We start from the raw sequence: 20,664 nt of genomic DNA on the forward strand, positions 1-20,664 counted from the left end.
TTACTATGGGCAAAAGACTCTGCATCTACCCGATCTATTCCTCTCATGATTTTGTATACCTCTATAAGATCTCCCCTCATCCTCCTGCGCTCCATGGAATAAAGACTCAGCCTACTCAACCTCTCCCTATAGATCACATCCTCTAGTCCTGGCAACATCCTCATAAATCTTTTCTGAACCCTTTCAAGCTTGACAATATCTTTCCTGTAACATGCTGCCCAGAACTGAACACAATATTCTAAGTGCGGTCTCACCAACGTCTTGTACAACTGCAACATGATCTCCTAACTTCTATACTCAGTACTGATGAAGGCCAAAGTGCCAAAAGCCTTTTGGACCACCTTGTCTACCTGCGAGTTGACCTTCAAGGAACCGTGCACCTGTACTTCTAGATCCCTCTGCTCTACAACACTACCCAGAGGCCTACCATTTACTGTGTAGGCCCTGCCCTTGTTCGGCATTCCAAAATGCAACACCTCACACTTCTCTGTATTAAATTCCATCAAACCCCATTCCTCAGCCCACTTGTCCAATCGATCCAGATTCTGCTGCAATCTTTCATAACCATCTTCACTATCTGCAAAACCACTCACTTTTCTATCATCAGCAATCTTGCTAATCTTGGCCTGTATGTTCTCATCCAAATCATTGATGTAGATGACAAACAGTAATGGGCCCAGCACCAAACCCTGAGGCACACCACTAGTCACAAGCATCCAGTCTGAGAAGCAACCTTTCACCATTACTCTCTGTTTCCTTCCATAGAGCTAATTTGTTATCCATTCTGCTATCTCTCCTTGGATCCCATGCGATCTAAACTTCCAGAGCAGCCTACCATGTGGAACCTTGTCGAATGCCTTATTGACATGTACACAACATCTGCAGCTCTGCCCTCATCAACCTTTTTGGTCATGTCTTCAAAAACAAATCAGATTTGTGAGCCACGACCTCCCATGTACAAAACCATGCTGACTATTCCGAATCAGCCCTTGTCCATCCAAATGCCTGTTTATCCTATCCCTCAGAATACTCTCCAGTAATTTACCAACTACAGATGTTAAGTTCACTGGCTTATAGTTCCCAGCATTTTCCCTGCAGCCCTTCTTGTAAAGAGGTACAACATTTACCACCTTCCAGTCTTCCAGCACCTCTCCTGTATTTAAGAACGACTCGTAAATTTCAACCAGGACTCCCGCAATTTCCTCTCTAGTTTCCCCACAATGTACTCGCCCTGGAGATTTGTCTACCTTCAAACACGACAAAGTACTTTCAGTACTTCTTCAACAGTAATCCTAATTGCTCTCAAGACACTTCCAGTGACTGCTCCAATTTCCTGTCTTTCTCTTTGGTAAATACAGAGGAGAAATACTCATTGAGGACCTTGCCCATCTCCCATGGCTCCACGCAGAGGTGACCAGAGATTCCTGAGTGGTCCCACTCTCTATCTAGTTACCCTTTTCCCCTTGTGTATTTATAAAATCTTTTGGGATTGTCCTTAATGCTACCTGCCAGAGCTACTGTATCTCCTGGCTCTTTTTTGCCCTTCTGATTTATTTTTTTAGTTTACTCCTTAGTTCCCGAATCTCCTCTAGGGATGCACTTGATCCCAGCTGCCTATACCCGGAGATGTGATCATTTAGCTTGGAGGATGTGTAATCGATATGGGTAGAGCTGCGAAACACTAAGGGGCAGAAAATGCTAGTGGGAGTTGTGGACAGGCCACCTAACAGTAGTAGTAGAGTTGGGGATGGCATCAAACAGGAAATTAGAAATGCGTGCAACAAAGGTAAAACAGTTATAATGAGTGACTTCCCAAAATGCAACCTCATATATTTCTCTGTATTAAACTCCATCAACCATTCCTCAGCCCACTTACCCAACCGATCAAGATTGCGCTGTAATTTTTGACAACCATCTTTATTATCTGCAATATCACCCACTTTTGTGTAATCGGCAAACTTGCAGTGTCACTGATGCAGATGACAAACAGAAATGGGCCCAGCACCAAACCTCGAGGCACACCACTAGTCAAAGTCCTCCAGAATGAAAAGCAACCTTCCACCAACACCCTGCTTCTTCCATGAAACCAATTGTCTATCCAATCAGCTATCTATTCTTGGACCCTATGCGCTCTAACCTTCCAGAACAGCATAACATGCGGAACCATGTACTGGCAGATTCAGGAACATCATTTTCTCTGCTGTTATCAGAACGGTCCTCCCATAAGCTAATATGATCTCCTAACTTACCTCATTGCGGACCATGCATTTTATGGGCAAAGCTATAACACTGCAACACTATATTCTGGGCTATATTCTGGTATTTTCTCCTATAGTATAATTAGACCGGTTAGTGCACACTGATTTTTATTTTATCTCGGTACACTTGACAATAATAAAACAATACCAATAATTAGATTCAACTCATATTTTTCTAATCATCTTTCACTAGAGGCATTAAGAACCAGCACTTACTCATCAATACTTAATGCACAAGGTAGATATCTGCATCTCTGGGAGATGATCATTGGGGGCTGGAGTGAGAAATCAGGAAAAATTAACAAAAGTAGAAAATATTGGAAATAATCGAAGTTCAGGCAAATCTTCGTAAAATAAATGCATTTAATCCTTTAAGTTAGTGATCTTTCACCAAATATGAAATGTTAACTCTGTTCCTCTCTCCTCAGATAAAGCGAGATGTGTTGAGTATTTCTGTTTTTTATATTTCACACTTCTAACATGGAGTATTTATGTTTTACAGCATTGGTCGTCATGATAGGTTATGTACTGTCAAGTAAAAATAAGGATATCAATTTTGTAACAGTCTATTAACAGATGAGAATCATCAACAACTAACACTAGCAAATGGAGTATTAAATTGAATCATGCTATGTCTAAAAATCAATTTTATTGAATATGCTACATTAGCATAAGAAGGTAAAACAATTTTCAAGGAGGAAAAAGCATCCTTTTTTATGGTAGAAAGTTATGTGCGGTGTGGGTGAAATTGGTTCGGCTTTGAGTTACTCTCTCAACATAATTCATAATGCTTGAGAAATAGCAGTTTTTTAATAATCTGAAGAATTTATTTTCTTTTTAAAGTTTTGCTTAAACACACACAATAGAATATACACTGCAGCAATGCGTGAGCAAGTTCTTTGGCTGCATGTTAAATATCTTGACAGCAAATACATTAAAAACAGAAAATGCCATAAAGGTGAAGACCGACAAGACACAAGAAAGCAGGAGGATGAGTAAACCATCTGGCCCTTCAAGCATTCCTCACCATTCAATATGGCAAATCTGATCCTGGCCACCATTCCTCCTCAGTGCCACTTCCCCATAGCCTTAATTTTTTTCAAAAAGTTTTCAAAAAATGAACTGCTTTTTTTTATAACACCCACAACCCTTCAAAGTTCAGAATTCTAGACATTCACCACCCAGAATAAAAATAAATTCCTATGCACTTCAGTTTCAAATGTCTGCTCTCTTATCCTGGGACATTATGCCCTCTTTTGAGGGTCCTCCACGAATGGAAATATCTAACCTCCACGCTGACATCTACCTTGTTAGGATCTTATATAGTTCAATAAGATCACCCACGTTCTTCTGCACTGCAAAATATATTGATGCAACTTCTTCAGCATATTGTGATGGAACAACCCTCTCTTGACAGGCCTTAACCTGGTGAATCTCTTACGGACTGTCTCCAATACCAGTATATCCTTTCTTAAATACTAGAAATTCACCTTCATATTCAATCCCAACCATAGTTGTAAAAATAGAAAATACTGGAAACATTCACCAGATCAGACAGCATCTATTGAAAGGCAAACAGACGCAGTGTTTCAGGTTGAAGACCTCTCCATTCTCGTTCTACAGACCTGCTTAATGGGTGGTTTTCCAGTATTTTCTATTTTTATTTCAGATATTCAGTTAATGTACCCTTTTGCCATAATTGTGTCCATCCTGCAAATATCCTTATTGTTCATGATCCAGTTGCCACTACTCCTGTTGCACGCTCTGGTTTGTCTCCTCATTTGGGGCACTTTGACAATGCTTATCCTACTTTCTCTTTCTCCCAATCACTTGCTTGATGTTCCCCATTTTTATCCTTTTATTTTTAATTAAACCCCTGACATCTATATATAGTCATTTGTTTCATGTAATGGAACCTGTATTCCATTCCAAAAGTGTTACTCTATGACTTCCTGAACCAGTTTTAAATTCAGACATTGTCAAAACTCTGTTTTTACTGCTGCTCTAGAAATAAACACAATTATGCGGACTTTACAAGTATTTAGATCCTTACACCCTTTTCCAGTGAGCATGAGTTGCATTCATGCTGCCTTGTTCACCATCTCAAGCCTTACAAGTTCCTTATAATGTACCGTTAGCTTTTCTGAGCTACATTAAATATTTGCACAGAAGGCTACAGTGCTTTGAGAGTGTATTTAGTCTTTGGCTGAATGAATAGTGAACCTATTGCTTCAGTCTTCAAGGAAGACCGAGGAATGCTTAATGGGTGTTAAACACTTGAATTAGTTGTATTTGTTCTTCTGGATGAGTAGCCTTTGCACAAGCAAAACCTTGGTTCTTTGTCCTCATTGTCTGTCTTTTGTTTCTTTGGCCCCATGCCTATATTAGCTACATTAGTTTAAAAAGCTTTATATGGTCACTGGATCCATTTATCTTTTTTTATAGAAGGGTGTGAATTCACAACCTGCTATATTGAAGGAGACAACAATTATTACACTTAATAAGATTAAGTAGCTATATCAAAATAAAAACATGTAAAATCAGAAATATACTTGAAGATTTGGAGTAAACTAACCAAATAATTTTTAAAAGTGCAGAATTTAATTATTTCTTCCAATGTACAAGCACACAATATATACATAATATACATTATGTAATGATGCATTAAAACTCAAAAATTACACTCGGGAGGCAGAAAATGTCAGCAAGTAGAAAGAATCTTCAAGAGACGAGGTTGACTAGCTTTTCTGACTTCAGTACACCCTCTATAGTTGATAGATGAAGTTCAAGAGAGCCAAGAGTCAAAAATGTTTTATCGTCATATGTTCCAGATAGGACAATAACATTCTCGCTTGCTGCAGCACAACAGAATATGCAAACATAGTACATATCGGGAGAAGAAAAAAAATTCTGTGTAAAAAATTATAACCGGGACCTGCTAATATTAAAAATCACCTTGTAAAAATCTTATAAGAAGCACCCAATAGGCTTTTATGTCAAGCTGTTCACTGGTAGCACCTTCACCAACGACACAGGTTTATGGATTCAATTATCGTTAGACTTGAGCATATAATCCTGCGCAGCACTTAGGTACTGGAAAAGCCAACCTTTTGATGAGATTTCAAACTTGAGTATCATTTCTCCTGGACAAATATGTAAAAGGTCCCGCAACATGATTATGAACAAAATTCAATATTTATGCCTAAACCAACCACGTTTAGTTTAGTTTAGAGATACAGCGAGGAAACAGGCCCTTTGGCCCACCGAGTTCGCACTGACCAGCGATCCCCGCACACCAACAGTATTCCCACACTACGGACAATTTACAATTATACCAACCAATTAGCCTACAAACCTGTACGTCTTTGTAGTGTGGGAGGAAACCGGAGCCTCCAGAGAAAACTCACACATGTCATGGGGAGATCATACAAACTCCATACAGGCAGCACCCCTAGTCAGGATTGAACCAGCTCTCTGGTGCTGTAAGGCAGTAATTCTACCGCTAAGCCACCACCCAGTTCTTTTGTAAATTTACTGCTTATAACTGGGTGCTACATTTTCCTGCATAACAAACTGATTTACACTTCATATTTTTTCTTTAGACTTTAGAGATAGAGCGGAAAAACAGGCCCTTTGGCCCACCAAGTCCTCGCTGATCAGCTATATCCGCACTATGCTACACACAGGGAGAATGTATAAACACCGTACAGGCAGCACCTGTACTCAGGATCAAACCCAGGTCTTTGCCACGGTAAGGCATCACCTGCAAGAAACCCTTATGGCCTCGTAATAACATATCCCTCCATAACGCTTGGGACCAAGACCCATTTATTTGCCTCTGCACTCCACAATTTGAGATTTGTATTAGAAAAAAGCACATGTGGTTAAAGTGTACATTGTCAGATTTCATTAAAGGCCATTTTTATACATTTTGGTTTCACCATGTAGAAATTACAGCTGTGTTTATACATAGTCTTCCCATTTCAGGGCACCATAATGTTTGGGACACATGGCTTCACAGGCGTTTGTAATTGCTCAGGTGTGTTTAATTGCCTCATTCATGCAGGTATAAGAGAGCTCTCAGCACCTAGTCTTTCCTCCAGTCTTTCCATCACCTTTGGAAACTTCTATTGCTGTTTATTAACATGAGGCCAAACAGCGCCGACCTTAGGAGGTGCGGGGCCCAATTTGGAACAATTTTGGTGAGCCCCAGGTTCCTAGCCATGGTCTGTAGAATCATAGAAATACCAATAAAGTATATTATAGACTTTATATCTCTATGGTAGAATGGAAAGTAATCAAAATGTGTGCTTAAAAAGTGCCTGCGAATTAATGGACCAAACAGATCTGAGCTACATTTTAATATAAAATTGCATACATGTAAGCCTACAAGTAACAAACAAAATATTGGCGATAAAACCAGTCCAGGCATTACATTTTGGGCTTCAGCCCCATCCTACCCTTTGGGCTTCTACCCCATCTAAACTTAGGTGTATGCGTGTGTGTCTTAGTTGTATGTATGTTAGTTGTCTGTGCGTGAAGTGTGTGTGTGTTAGTTGTCTGTTGTGTGTGTGTTGTGTGTGTGTGTGTGTGTGTGTGTGTGTGGGAGGGAAGGAGAGAAGGGAGGGAGGGAGAGAAGGGAGGGAGGGAGAGAAGGGAAAAGAGAGAGGAAGGATGGAAGGAAGGAGAGAAGGGAGGGAAGAAGGGAAGGGTGAGAGGGAAGGGAAGGAGAGAAGGGAGGGAGAGGGCCAGCGGCGGGGACGGACGCCGGGGTCCGGGCGTGAGCTGAGGCCGAGGTTTGTTAACGTTACTCCAACCCCCGGCCCGGCCCTCCCTGTATTGTTCACCGTGTCTTCCCGGGGAGAGGGGAGCCGGGGCTGTGTGCGTGAAGCACCGCGACTGGAGGGGCGGGAGCGTTGCCCCGGGACCGGGAGGGCACCTCCCCCTTCTCCATTACCCCGCACACACCCCTCCCCATCTACCCCTTACTTCCCCCTCTACCCCTCTACTCTCTCTTCCCCCCTCCACCCGGGGTAGATCTACCCGAGCCGAGAGTAGATTACTCCAAAGCAAAGCTGAGAGATTAAAGGATAGACAAAAATGCAGCGGGTCGGGTGGCATTTCTGGGCAAAAGGAATAGGTGTCATTTTGGGTAGTGACCCGTCTTCAAACTGAGTCAGGGGAAAGAGGAACTTAAACCACCACACGGAGCGATCGCCGGCCACACTTTTTTTTTTGGTAAACATCTATTTCCTTCGGGTTTTTAAAAAAAATTTCCCCCTTACCATTTCCGCACTTTTTCGCTAGCTGCCATGACCCGTTTGATGTCATCCTTTGACCTGCTCCTCATAGCTGCTCCTGGTCTCGGCTCGCGCCGATCTGCCGGACATGCTGTGTGTGTTTGTGAGTGTGTTTGTTTGGAGGAGTCTGACGGGAGAAGTGCCGGCACCAAGAGTGAGCGAACGCGCGGACAGACGGACGAAAGCAACGATCATATAGCCGAATAGGTGACCAAAGATCTTTGTAGGCGACATTTCGGGTCAAGACCCTTCTTCAGACTGAGTCAGGGGAAAGAGGAGCAAGAGATATAGACGGTACTAAGGACAAATGAATGGAAGATATGCCTATATCTCCCGTTTCCCTTAACTGTCTCGACACGAAATGTCTACCAATGCCGCTCTATGATCATTGCTTTCGTCCGTCTGTCCGCACGTTCATTCGCTCTTCAGATTCAGATTCAATTTTAATTGTCATTGTCAGTGTACAGTACAGAGAAAACGGAATGCATTTAGCATCTCCCTGGAAGAGCGACATAGCAAATGATTTGAATAAATAATAATAAGTGTCCGGGGGGGGGTGGTGATTGGCAGTCACCGAGGTACGTTGTTGAGTAGAGTGACAGCCGCCGGGAAGAAGCTGTTCCTCGACCTGCTGGTTCGGCAACGGAGAGACCTGTAGCGCCTCCCGGATGGTAGGAGGGTAAACAGTCCATGGTTGGGGTGAGAGCTGTCCTTGATGATGCTGAGCGCCCTCTGCAGACAGCGCTTGCTTTGGACAGACTCAATGGAGGGGAGCGAGGAACCGGTGATGCGTTGGGCAATTTTCACTACCCTCTGCAATGCCTTCCGGTCGGAGACAGAGCAGTTGCCATACCATACTGTGATGCAGTTGGTAAGGATGCTCTCGATGGTGCAGCGGTAGAAGTTCACCAGGATCTGAGGAGACAGATGGACCTTCTTCAGTCTCCTCAGGAAGAAGAGACGCTGGTGAGCCTTCTTGATCAGAGTAGAGGTATTGTGGGTCCAAGAGAGGTCATCGGAGATGTTGACTCCCAGGAACCTGAAGCTAGAAACACGTTGCACCTCCGTCCCGTTAATGTGGATGGGGGTGTGCGTGCCGCCTCTGGACTTCCTGAAGTCTACTTGGTCTTCTTGGAGTTAAGGGCCAGGTTGTTGTAAGCGCACCATGCTGCTAAGTGCTGGACCTCCTCCCTGTAGGCCAACTCATCGTTGTTGCTGATGAGGCCAATCACCGTTGTATCATCTGCATACTTGATGATGGTGTTAGTACCATGTACAGGTGTGCAGTCATAGGTGAAGAGGGAGTAGAGGAGAGGGCTCAGCACACAGCCCTGTGGAACGCCGGTGTTCAGGGTGAGGGTTGAAGAGGTGTGCTTGTCTAACCTAACAGACTGGGGTCTGTTGGTTAGAAAGTCCAGTATCCAGTTACAGAGGGAGGGGTCGATGCCCAGGTTACCGAGTTTGGTGATCAGTTTTGATGGTATAATGGTGTTGAATGCTGAGCTGTAATCGATGAACAGCATTCTTGCGTAAGTGTCTCTGTTGTCGAGGTGGGAGAGGGCGGAGTGAAGTGCCGTTGAGATGGCATCCTCCGTACTCCTGTTCTTGCGGTACGCAAACTGATAGGGATCCAGTGTGGGGGGTAGGCAGCTTTTGAGGTGTGCCAGGACCAGCCTCTCGAAGCACTTGGCGATGATGGGGGTAAGTGCAACTGGGCGGAAGTCGTTGAGGCTTGCCGCAGTGGAGTGTTTTGGCACTGGCACGATGGAGGTGGTTTTAAGGCAAGTGGGGACAACTGCTTGGGCAAGTGACAGGTTGAAGATGTCAGTCCAGACGTCTGTCAGCTGCGCAGCACAGGCCCTGAGCACGCGCCCGGGGATGCCGTCAGGGCCAGCAGCTTTACGTGCATTAGTCCTACTCAGTGCCACGTATACGTCGTAGGGGGTGAGTGTGAGGGGTTGGTGATCGGCAGGTAGCACAGCCTTGATGGCTGTCTCTAGATTGTCCCTGTCGAAGCGGCCATAGAAGTGATTAAGCTCCTCAAGGAAGGAGGCGTCGCTGGATGTGGGGGTGATGTTGGAGGGTCTGTAGTCCACATGCGTCGGGGGTCGGAGTTGTTGTTGTTGAAGTGCTCCTCAATCCTGAGCTTATGGTCCCGGAGCTTCTCTCCTCATGGCAGCTATGGAAAAAGTCGACCCGAAATATCACCTGGTCCTCTCCAAAGATGCTGCCTGATCTGCTGATTTACTCCAGCATTTTGTGTCTGTCCGGTTTAAACCAACATCTGTGCCGTTTGAAAAGAAAAGTTTAAATAACATTTAAAAACACATAAACTGTTTCCACGCAACGCTGCGAGAGGCATAACTGAAGTTGGGTCAGGGTTACTGAAATGACGGAAGTTAAGCTCCGGTGCGTACTACACACGTCAGTCCATTGTATTTCGCAGGAGTGGACCATCTTGCGCACTATAAGATCTTTGATCCAATTGATCCTAGAGCGGAGCTCTCGGATGTTTTGATTACTCTAGCGCAGGACCCCCTTAGCTGCGGGGCCCAATTGGGAGCAATCGGTCCAATCGGCTTAAGGCCGGCCCTGAGGCCAAAAGTTGTGCCAATGAAAGTCAAATAAGCCATTATGAGACTGAGAAACACCAATTAAACTGTTAGAGACATCAGCCAACCTTAGGCTTACCAAAATCAACTGTTTGGAACATCATTAAGAAGAAAGATAGTACTGGTGAGCTTCCTAACAGTAATCGTAAAGGGACTGGCAGGCCAAGGAAGACTTCCACAGCTGATGACAGAAGAATTCTCTCTATAATAAAGGAAAATTCACAAAAACTTGTCCGACAGATCAAAAACACTCTTCAGGAGTAAGGTGTGGATTTGTCAATGACCACTGTTCGCAGAAGACTTCATGAACAAGATTACACTGCACTGGTTTGCTGTAAAATAGAATGGCCAGGTTACAGTTTGCCAAGAAGTACTTAAAAGAGCAACCATAGTTTTGGAAAAAGATCTTGTGGACAGATGAGATGAAGATTTACTTATATCAGAGTGATGGCAAGAGTAAAGTATGGAGGAGGGAAGGAACTGCCCAAGATCCAAAGCATTTCACCTCATCTGTGAAACACTGTCGTGGGGGTGTTATGGCCTGGGCATGTATGGCTGCTGAAGGTACTGACACGTATCTTCATTGATGATACGACTGCTGATGGTAGTAGCATAATGAATTCTGAAGTGTATAGACGCATCCTATCTGCTCAAATTCATGCAAATGCCTCAAAATTCATTGGCCGGCCGCTCATTCTACTGCAAGATAATGATCGCAAAAATATTGCTAAAGCAACAAAGGAGTTTTTCAAAGCTAAAAAATTGTCAATTCTTAAGGCCGTCAATCACCTGATCTGAACCCAATTGAGCATGCATTTTATATGCTGAAGAGAAAACTGAAGGGTACTAGCCGCCAAAACAAGCATAAGCTAAAGATGGCTGTAATACAGGCCTGGCAGAGCATCACCAGAGAAGACACCCAGCAACTGTTGATGTCCGTGAATCGCAGACTTCAAGCAGTCATTACATGCAATGGATATGCAACAAAATACTAAACATGACTACTTTCATTTACATGACATTGCTGTGTCCCAAACATTATGGTGCCCTGAAATGGGGGGACTATGTATAAACACAGCTGTAATTTCTACATGGTGAAAACAAAATGTATAAAAATGGTCTTTATTAAAATCTGACAATGTGCACTTTAACCACATGTGATTTTTTTTCTATTACAAATCTCAAATTGTGGAGTACAGAGCACATGAATAAATAAATGATGGGTCTGTCTCAAACATTATGGGCACTGTATAACCTGGTCTGTTGAAATGAAAAAAGTTTGTGACATGATAAGGATTAAGATGACAGATGTTGGCATTTCCACCTTTTTTACATTGCCCTACTTAACTATTTTTTCTCATAACAACATAGAACTTTATTGCTGATAGAACTTACAAGAAAGTGAGTGTGTAAGATTGTCCTTTAGATTGAGCTGAAAGATTTCAGTTGAAAAGAAGGGAGCTCAACGGGCTTTAGTTAGACAATATTCCCCAGAGATGCTGCCTGACCCGCTGAGTTATTCCAGCATTTTGTGTCTTTAATTATGGGCACATATATTCCGCAAATGGTGATGTTTATGAGTGTATGTGTGTGAACTTGGGAATATGGGAATTAGAGAATATGCAATTTTGATCGTCAAGTTACATTTAATTAGGTTTGTGTGCACGCGTGTGCACGTGCAAGCGCACACACGCAGATGTTGGTAATGATGTATTTACGATATGCCAGCTGTTCAAATTAAAATAAAATTGATCCTGAAATCTTAAAGCAGGTATCAAACAGGTATCTCATAGTCGATATCACCCACTACCCAAGTCACAATTGGTTTTAATGTTCCCAGTCAGAACAGTTGTTATACTTTCCCATCAAAAAATAACATTATTCCATCAGCTAAAATATGCAGTTAAACTACCCATTTGTTTGAGTTCTTGGTAATATAATGGTTTATGTTTTGTAAATGTTTTGCAATATTTTCAGCAGTTTCTATTCACATTTAAAGGAAAAGCACTGTTCAAAAATAAGGCGATGGCTGCTGTCCAAGCTGTAAGTATGATGGGTGATCCTTGTGATTCATTGAATTGTGATGTTTATGCCTTAAATATATGACCATGAACCAACTTTGGGCTGTGAATACTACTTTCAAGACCTATGACCAACTTACATTTTTACGTAGTCTTTGTGCATTCAAAAAAATGGTATCCAGCAATTTTACTGTTAAAGACATAATAAAGGGTAGATTAAAAAAAAATGCTGCAGTCCTTTAAGGGTTAAAAATGTGACAACATGATTGAAATATCCAAGCACTAGTGTAACAGTCACACGAGGCCTTGCCACAATGTCATGTGCTCTGATATACATGTGCACCATCACCAACAGGGTGAAAAGCCCGAATACGGAATTTCATGTTACTTGAATGTTAGCGTTTGTCAAATTGAAGAGCCTCGTGCTCCTCTGGTTAACAGATAACCTAACATGCACGATAATGTATTAGTACATCACTAAAAAAATTAATTCATCATCCACATTCAATTTATATACCTTAAGGCAACACATGCTATTGTTTACTCATGAATTTGAAGTTATGAATTTTCCCCAGTTCTGTAAGAATAACTGCAGTGTACAGGACGTTGTAATTTTCAAGGAACAACACAAACGCACGCACATTAAAACACAGAAAAATAAGGACACCGTTTAATAGATTAAAATATTCTATTTTTATAATATTAAAAAGATTTATCTTCAAAATACATCATGGTCTTTGTAGCCTTACATTGGACTTGTGGTTCCCTTTCATACTTACAGGAGCAGATGGGCTGCATAAATAAGCAAACTGCTCTGAGGCTACAGACCACCGATAACCCCCTTCAATTTCCATGCCAGCTTCTTTCTTTGTAATTCAAATCTGGCCAGAAACTGGCAGCTATGAAAACTGAAACAAGCACTGCCACAAATACCTTGTAATGCTATCGACCTTGTCTGCCCATGCAGTAAGAAAAGGGAATGCATATGTGTCTGCAGTCATCCAGATAACACAACTAATTTTTGGATAACAGAAGCCTGGTCTGACTGTGCACCAAAGCAGTCATTACCAGGCAGGGAAGGAATAAGTCTCTTCAAATACAGGATGCATTTAAAACCACATACAGCAGCTCAGCCACTTTCAAGGCTGCTTTCATTACCAATTTTAATTTGCTGCTTCAGTTTGCTGGTGAGATAAACTCTTTAGTGCTGTTTTTTAATCTGTTTGCCACATTTTATGTTTAAGATTATAGTAATATCAGAGTGTGGAAGGAATCCTTTTGTGGGAAATAAAGAAATAGATCCTCTTATCAGCAGCAATCAGAAAGTTCATTAATCACTATGGCTTTGTGCCCTCTAAATTGAAAGGTTAAATAATCCTCTCAGGAATATTTCTCAGCACTGCTGATTGTCCAGGAAGGAGCAGCCATTCAAGCACTCTAGATCACTGACAGAATATTTTTCACTGTTTTGACCACAAACAATGATGGACAAGTGGGATGACTCAGACAGAATTCACTTGAAATAAGTAGCAGAAGGTTGACTTTGTGCTTTAAATGAACAAAGTGTTCTAATACCACAAAAAGATAAGCCGAAAGATGAAGAAAAAAAATCTTAAACAACTGTAGGAGATGTGAAGCCTCCACAAGTATTTATTTATGCACAATCCAACTTCAGGGCTAATAAATACATCATTTAGTAATTAAAGATCATTACAATTATATAAAAATACCATAGATTGCATTTCCCGAAATAAATCTCAATCTGGTGAATAATAAAATGCAAGTTGATAAACTAAATTAATTAGATATCATGAAGTTGAAAGCAAAGAACTTAAACTCATCTCAAGTTACAGATCGGAATCTATTTTATACAATTAGTCCTTTTTCCTGACAAAATATATAATGAGAGGTTTGGACCGACAATGGGGACAACTCATTCTTGTTTGTTGCCATCTTAAATTAGAATTCTACGTTAAATTGGGGATTACTGTAGCACGGAGACTTCCCAGAATTTGACCTTGGCAAAATTCTGATAAATAATATTTAATGATTAATTTCCCATTCCCAGTGTGAAAGCTACCGACCATGATTTAGCAAGAGATAGCTAACTCTGCATCTGAACTATTTTCCATATTTTAACTTTGGCTGTTGTGCCACTATTATCCAAATCTGTGATGGTATCAGGTGGCTGAGGTACCAGATGGTTCCCTGTCCTTTGCCCAAGTAAGTACAATAAACACTCAGTTATCTGGCTTTTCATGTTCATGTTCCACTTACTGGTACTGTAGGCCTGGTATTAGAGCAGCACTAAGAGAACTTCCGAGCTGAACAAGGGGCTATTCAACATAATTGATTAAGCAGCACCTTTCAAGTCTGGCATGTACCAGATAATCAAGCCTTTGCTTTACTGGCAATTGCTCGAGTAGAGAGGAAGACTAGAGCAGAAAACTAAAGGGCAGTTGATTTAACATCTGCCTTAAGAAAATGGTAGAAGTTTTTACTGAAGGCATTATTGCATGACAATTAGAAAAATAAATCATGGTAATTAGTCGAAATGGATTTGTGAAAAAGTTTGACCAAATTGTTAGAATTCCTTTGAAAAACATGTTCCGTGGATAAACGGGAATAGGTGTACACTAGGCCCAGACCAGAAAATAACAACCCCTGGTATGGAAAGTAGATTGATTGGATAACAAAAAAAAGAATATAATAAAATGTGCTCTCACCGAATTTGTGTGGAGAGGAAGTAAATAAGTCACAGATTTTTTATAATTCACATTTCTTGACGTAGGCATAAATGACGCAGCTTTGCATTATGAAAAATTATGATGTGTGCAATTTTCCAGGGACACAAACCTCCATAGGGCAGGGGCATCTGTAGAATATCATTGTCTATTATAAAGGAAACTGAAACAAAAATAGTGAGGTTATACAACAGTTGCGCGGATTACAGTTAAGACTATATGTGGAGGATCGTGTTTAGAATTGGTCATATTTAAGGTAGGATGTTCATGCATTGGGAGTAACTCAGAGAAGGTTTACTGGAATAAAACCAGAGATGGACAATTTGTCTTACATGGAAGTGTTGGACAGGCTAGGCTTATATCCACTGAGTGGATGTAAAGAGGATCATCCTCTTGTGGAACAAGCTGGATCTAAAGATCACAATTTAAAAATAAAGGACAAAATTATAAGACCGATGTATAAAATAATTTTTCTTAGAGGACCACAAGTTTTGAAAGGGTCTTCATCAAAGTAGCATGATGGAGGTAAAATTATTGCTAATTTTTCAGATTTAGACAAACTCTTAAGATAGGAGATGAAAGATCGGGAAAGAGATGAAGGAATAAATGTTGAGTTGTGCATCCATCGTCAGACATGATCTTATTAAATTGTCGAGGAAAGAGCCATTTGACTCCTAGGGAATTCAATCAAAGCACCTGTTAACTTTCTGATTTGCTCAAACTACAAACCTAGATTATGTAAAACACACAGAACTAACTGCAGATACTTGTCTACAAAAAAAAACCCAAAGTGCTGGAGTAACTCAGCGGATAGGCATCATCTCTGGAGAACAGAAATAGGTGATGTTTTGGGTTGGGACTCTTCTCATTCGAGAATGTCCCGTGCCAAAACGTCACCTATTCATGTTCTCCAAAGAAGTTGCCCGAATCCAAGTTCCAGCATTTTGTGTCCTAGATTATGCAATTTCTTTTTGAATTTAAAGTATTCTCTCAAAGGCCAATTAAAGCTTTGTACTTTTTCACACAGAGAGTGGTGAATCTCTGGAACTCTCTGCCACAGAGGGTAGTTGAGGCCAGTTCATTGGCTATATTTAAGAGGGAGTTAGATGTGGCCCTTGTGGCTAAGGGGATCAGGGGGTATGGAGAGAAGGCAGGTACGGGATACTGAGTTGGATGATCAGCCATGATCATATTGAATGGCGGTGCAGGCTCGAAGGGCCGAATGGCCTACTCCTGCACCTAATTTCTATGTTTCTATGTTTCTATGTACAGTTGTTGCGCAACATCTTTCTGCCTGTACTCCAGCTTTTCACTAATTTAGTTATTTCATTTACAAAATTTAGAATATTACCGATCTATGCATTGGGGAAACCCTGCCCATATGGCCTTTTACGTCATCATCCAAGTTGTTTATATTGCACGCCTCATATAATCCATGCAGCACCCATTCGACATTTCCTGTCACTTTAGATATTTGTCCATTTACTAGAGGCACGATATCTCTCAAGAGTTTTTGCTGCGGTGCCCAGACTTCTTCATTAATGATGGTCCCAATTTTCTTTTCCCTATCCCTTTATCCGAAAAAATCCCTCTGAATTTTTTCACCGACCTGCCTTAGCAGAGGCTCAAAAGCTTTGAGAGCCTACTCCAATGCTTTCCACACACATTTATTGGAGTCATACAGCACAGAAACAGGCCCTTTGGTCCACCTCGCTCATGCTGACCAAGATACCTCATCTACGTTAGTTCCACCCGACAGCGTTTGGCTCTAAACCTATCCTATCCATGTACCTGTCCAAATGTCTTTTAAATTATGTGATAGTACCTGCCTCTATTACCTTCATACACCCACCACATGACCACCATTAACACTTTCCCTCTACCCTTCCTCTCCAACACAAACACAGAAAAAAATATCAGACAACAAATTTTTGTTCCAAATTCTTTTTTCAATTGTTGGTCCAATTCTACGAGCATTTCACTCACTTATTAGAAGTTCAAATTGAGTGCATTGCAGATTCCCTGACTATAATCTTTCAAAGAGATCCTCATTTTGAAGCTGTTTCTTAAGATTGCATTTCTATGCATTCACTCCATCCATCTAAAAAAGGGACATGAGCGAATTATAGGGCAGTTGACTTGAAATCTGTTGATGGGAAAATAACATGATTTAATTGAAGGATAAGTAGCTGAACACCTTCAGAATTTTCTGTTGATCAGAGAGAGTCAGCAAGAATTTGTGAAGACTCAAGAAACTGCAGATGGTAGAACCTTGTGCAAAATGCAAAAGACTGGAGGAACTCAGTGTGTCAGGCAGTTTATGTGGCGAGAATGGGCAGATGACGCTTCGGGTCAGGGCCCTACTTCACACTGATGGATTAGGACAGAGAAAACTGGAAAAGAGAGCTTGGTCTGGGGCAATGCCAAGCAAGGAGAGATGGGTACAGAATGGTGCAATAACTTAACGGGTCAGGCAGTATCTCTGTTGTTATCAGTGATGTTTTGGGTTGGAATGCCTTGGGATCTAGGGATTGTAGTAGGGAGTGCTTTCCTCCCACTCTCCCTACTACCACTGGGTTCACTGTATATACATGTAGATCCCTCTGCTCAAAATACCCCCCAGGATCCTGCCACTCATTGTCTAGGTCCTGCTCTTCAAATCAGTCTGAAGAGTCTCGCCCATTCCTTCTCTCCAGAGATGCTGCCTGTTCCGCTAAGTTACTCCAACATTTTGTGTCTATCTTTGATTTAAACCAACATCTGTAGTTCCTTCTTACACAAGAGCCTGATGTAATCAATCTTCACTATCTATGATACCATCCACTTTAGTGTCATCTGCAAACATACTGATCATGCCTTGGTACATTCTTAGTCAAATCATTGACATAAACCACAAAATGCAATGGGCCCAGCACCGATCCCTGAGGTACACCATGAGTCACAGGCCTCTAGTCTGAAAAACAATATTCCACCATCATCCTCTGCTTTCTTCCATGAAGCCAATTCTCTATCCGGTCAGCTAGCTCTCCCTGGATCTCATGCAAGCAGCCTCCAAAATCTAATGCTGAATTCCATTTTTCCATCAACCACTTTTAAAACATTTTTTGAATCATAATTTCACATTCTTTCATTTACCTTTGACGAGCAGTGTAATGTAACAGGGTTTGTTGAATTCTTACATAAATTACCAATAAGGAATGTGAACAGATACATAAAAAATGTTGCAATCTATTTAATTTTGTACACACACGCAGATCAATTCAGACAGTGTAAAAAAGTGTTCATTACTGTATTCTAAGAATCAAGGCAAGAGAGCTGCAATTTGAATGAAAGAGGCATGCATTATTATTATTTATTATTAAATCGTTGAAAACATTAGCGACGCAGTGGTGCTGGTTTCCGACAGAAACCAGCACCACTACAAATTGTTTAAGAATCTAAAAAAAAAAATCCATATTTATATCTCTTTGATGACCTGAGGACGATTCAAAGTGCTTTACAAGTAATTAAAGCTTATTCATTGCTGTAATGTAGAAAATGGCTGAGCCAATTCAGCAAAACAGCAATGATATAAATGGCCAGATTTCAATAACATTTAATTTAAATTAAAATGTTGCAAATGCCCAGTCCTTTAAAGTTTACAGGGCATAGAGAAGAGGACTTAAGAAAGATAGGAGGACAGAAAGGATGTATGAAATGACCTTGGTAAGTAAGATCAAGGAGCATCCTAAAACATATAATTAGAAGCAAAGGGGTAGCCAGGAAAAGAGTATGTCCTAAATGAATACCTATCATTGGTATTTACCAGGGAGAAGGATGTGGAAGGTGAGAGAGTTGGAGGAGGGTTATGCTGATATTTGGAACATATTTATATCAGGAGAAAGTGATAAGACATTGGTAAATGTTAACCTGGATAAATCCAGGACCTGATGGGATCAATCCTAGGATGCTATGGGAAGCAAGAAAACGATTGCTGGGACTCCCGAGTTGCTGACAGAGATTATTGTTTTTTTTGTTAGCTTTGTACCAGAAGATTGGAGGATAATCCCAGATTCACCAAGCTTTGCAGGGATGAGCCAGGAAAGTACAGGTCAGTGAGCTTCACATCAGTAGTGGGATAATTATTGGAAAACATTCTAAGGGACAGGATTTAAATTCACTTGGAAATGCAGGGCCCAATTTGGACCAACATGGCCTAGCGCAGGAAAAGTCCAGTCTCGTGAATCTAATTACGTTTTTTGAGGAGGTAATTAAAAAAAATTGTTGGAGGCAATGATGTAGATGTGATGTACTTGCACTTTTGCAAGGCTTTTGGCAAGATTCTGCATAATAGTTTGGTCTAGAAGGTTAAAGTACAGGAGATCCAAGGTATATTGACAAACTGGATCCAAAATTGGCCTGGTGATAGGACGGAGGGGGTAGTAGTGGACTTTTCTGACTGCATGACTGTAATCAGTGGGATCAGTGATGGGACTTTGGTTGACATATACACAAATTACGTGCATGAGAATGTAGGTAATCTGATTAGTAAATGTGCTGGTAATATAAAAATAGTGGAGTTGTAGATAGTGAAGAAGGTTGGCTAAGGATACAGATCAGCTGGAAAGTCGGGTGATATATCGCAGAAGGATTTTAATCCAGATACGTGTAAGATAATGCTTTTGGAACCTTAACAGCTGCCAGTGACCTTAGGAACATTGATATACAAAGAATATGGTGTGCCAGTTAGTCATTCCCAGAAAATAGTAGCACAGGTGAAATAGAGTAGTGAATAAGGCGCCTGGTCTGTTTGCTTTCACAGGCAAGGCATTGGGTTATAAGAGTTGGAAAGTAATTTTGCAGCTGGGCAAAACATTGGTTAGGCAACACTTGGAGTATTGTGTACAGTTCTGGTCGCCACACAACAGGAAGAATGTGGTAGCATTAGAACGTGTGCAGAAGAGATTCACCAACATGTTGCCTTGAATGAGGGTTTTAGTAACAGGACAGATTGGATAGGCTGGGTTAGTTCTCACTGAAGCATAGGCGGCTTATTGGTGACCTTATAGAGCTTTATAAGATTATGAGAATCAAAGCTGAGTAGATAATCAATCTTTTAATGCAAACTTGCATAACCGCTCAATGTATAGACATCGCTCTCATGCCCCAGCTCCTTCACCAAGATGGAATAACATTTGTTTGATTCTATGTACTGTTTGCTTCATAGCAAGCTACCTACCAGATGCTGCAAATGTTAGTCACGACATAAGATATGGGCCGTTTTCCACTCCCTAAAGACATCTTATGGGGCTCCTCTCATTTGACAAGGTTCCACATGGTAGACTGTTCTGGAAGGCTAGATTGCATGGGATCCAAGGAGAGAGAGCTGAATGAATAGAAAACTGACTTCATGGAAGGATGCAAAGGGTGATGGTGGAAGGTTGCTTTTTGGACTGGAGGCCTGTGACTAGTGGTGTGCTTCAGGATTTTGTGCTGGGCCCAGTACTGTTTGTCATCTATATCAATGATTTGGATGAGAACATAAACGGCAAGATTAGTAACTTTGGAGATGATACAAAAGTGGGTGGTTTTGCAGATAGTGAAGATGGTTGTGAAAAATTGCAGCAGGATCTTGATACATTAGCCAGGTGGGCTAAGGAATGGTTGATGGAATTTAATGAGAAATGTGAGGTGTTGCATTTTGGAAGGTCTAACAGGAGCAGGACCTACACAGTGAATGGTAGGGCTCT

General features: G+C 41.4%; 1 protein-coding gene across 3 annotated transcripts in view; it reads right to left on the minus strand.

Annotated features, from left to right (window-relative positions):
• zcchc7 (zinc finger, CCHC domain containing 7) overlaps positions 1-20,664 on the minus strand; it is a 197,721-nt gene that overhangs the window by 17,934 nt on the left and 159,123 nt on the right. The gene's annotated exons all lie outside the window — the stretch shown is intronic.

The sequence above is a fragment of the Leucoraja erinacea genome, chromosome 3 (genome assembly GCF_028641065.1).
Source record: "Leucoraja erinacea ecotype New England chromosome 3, Leri_hhj_1, whole genome shotgun sequence".
Taxonomy (NCBI): Eukaryota; Metazoa; Chordata; class Chondrichthyes; order Rajiformes; family Rajidae; genus Leucoraja; species Leucoraja erinaceus.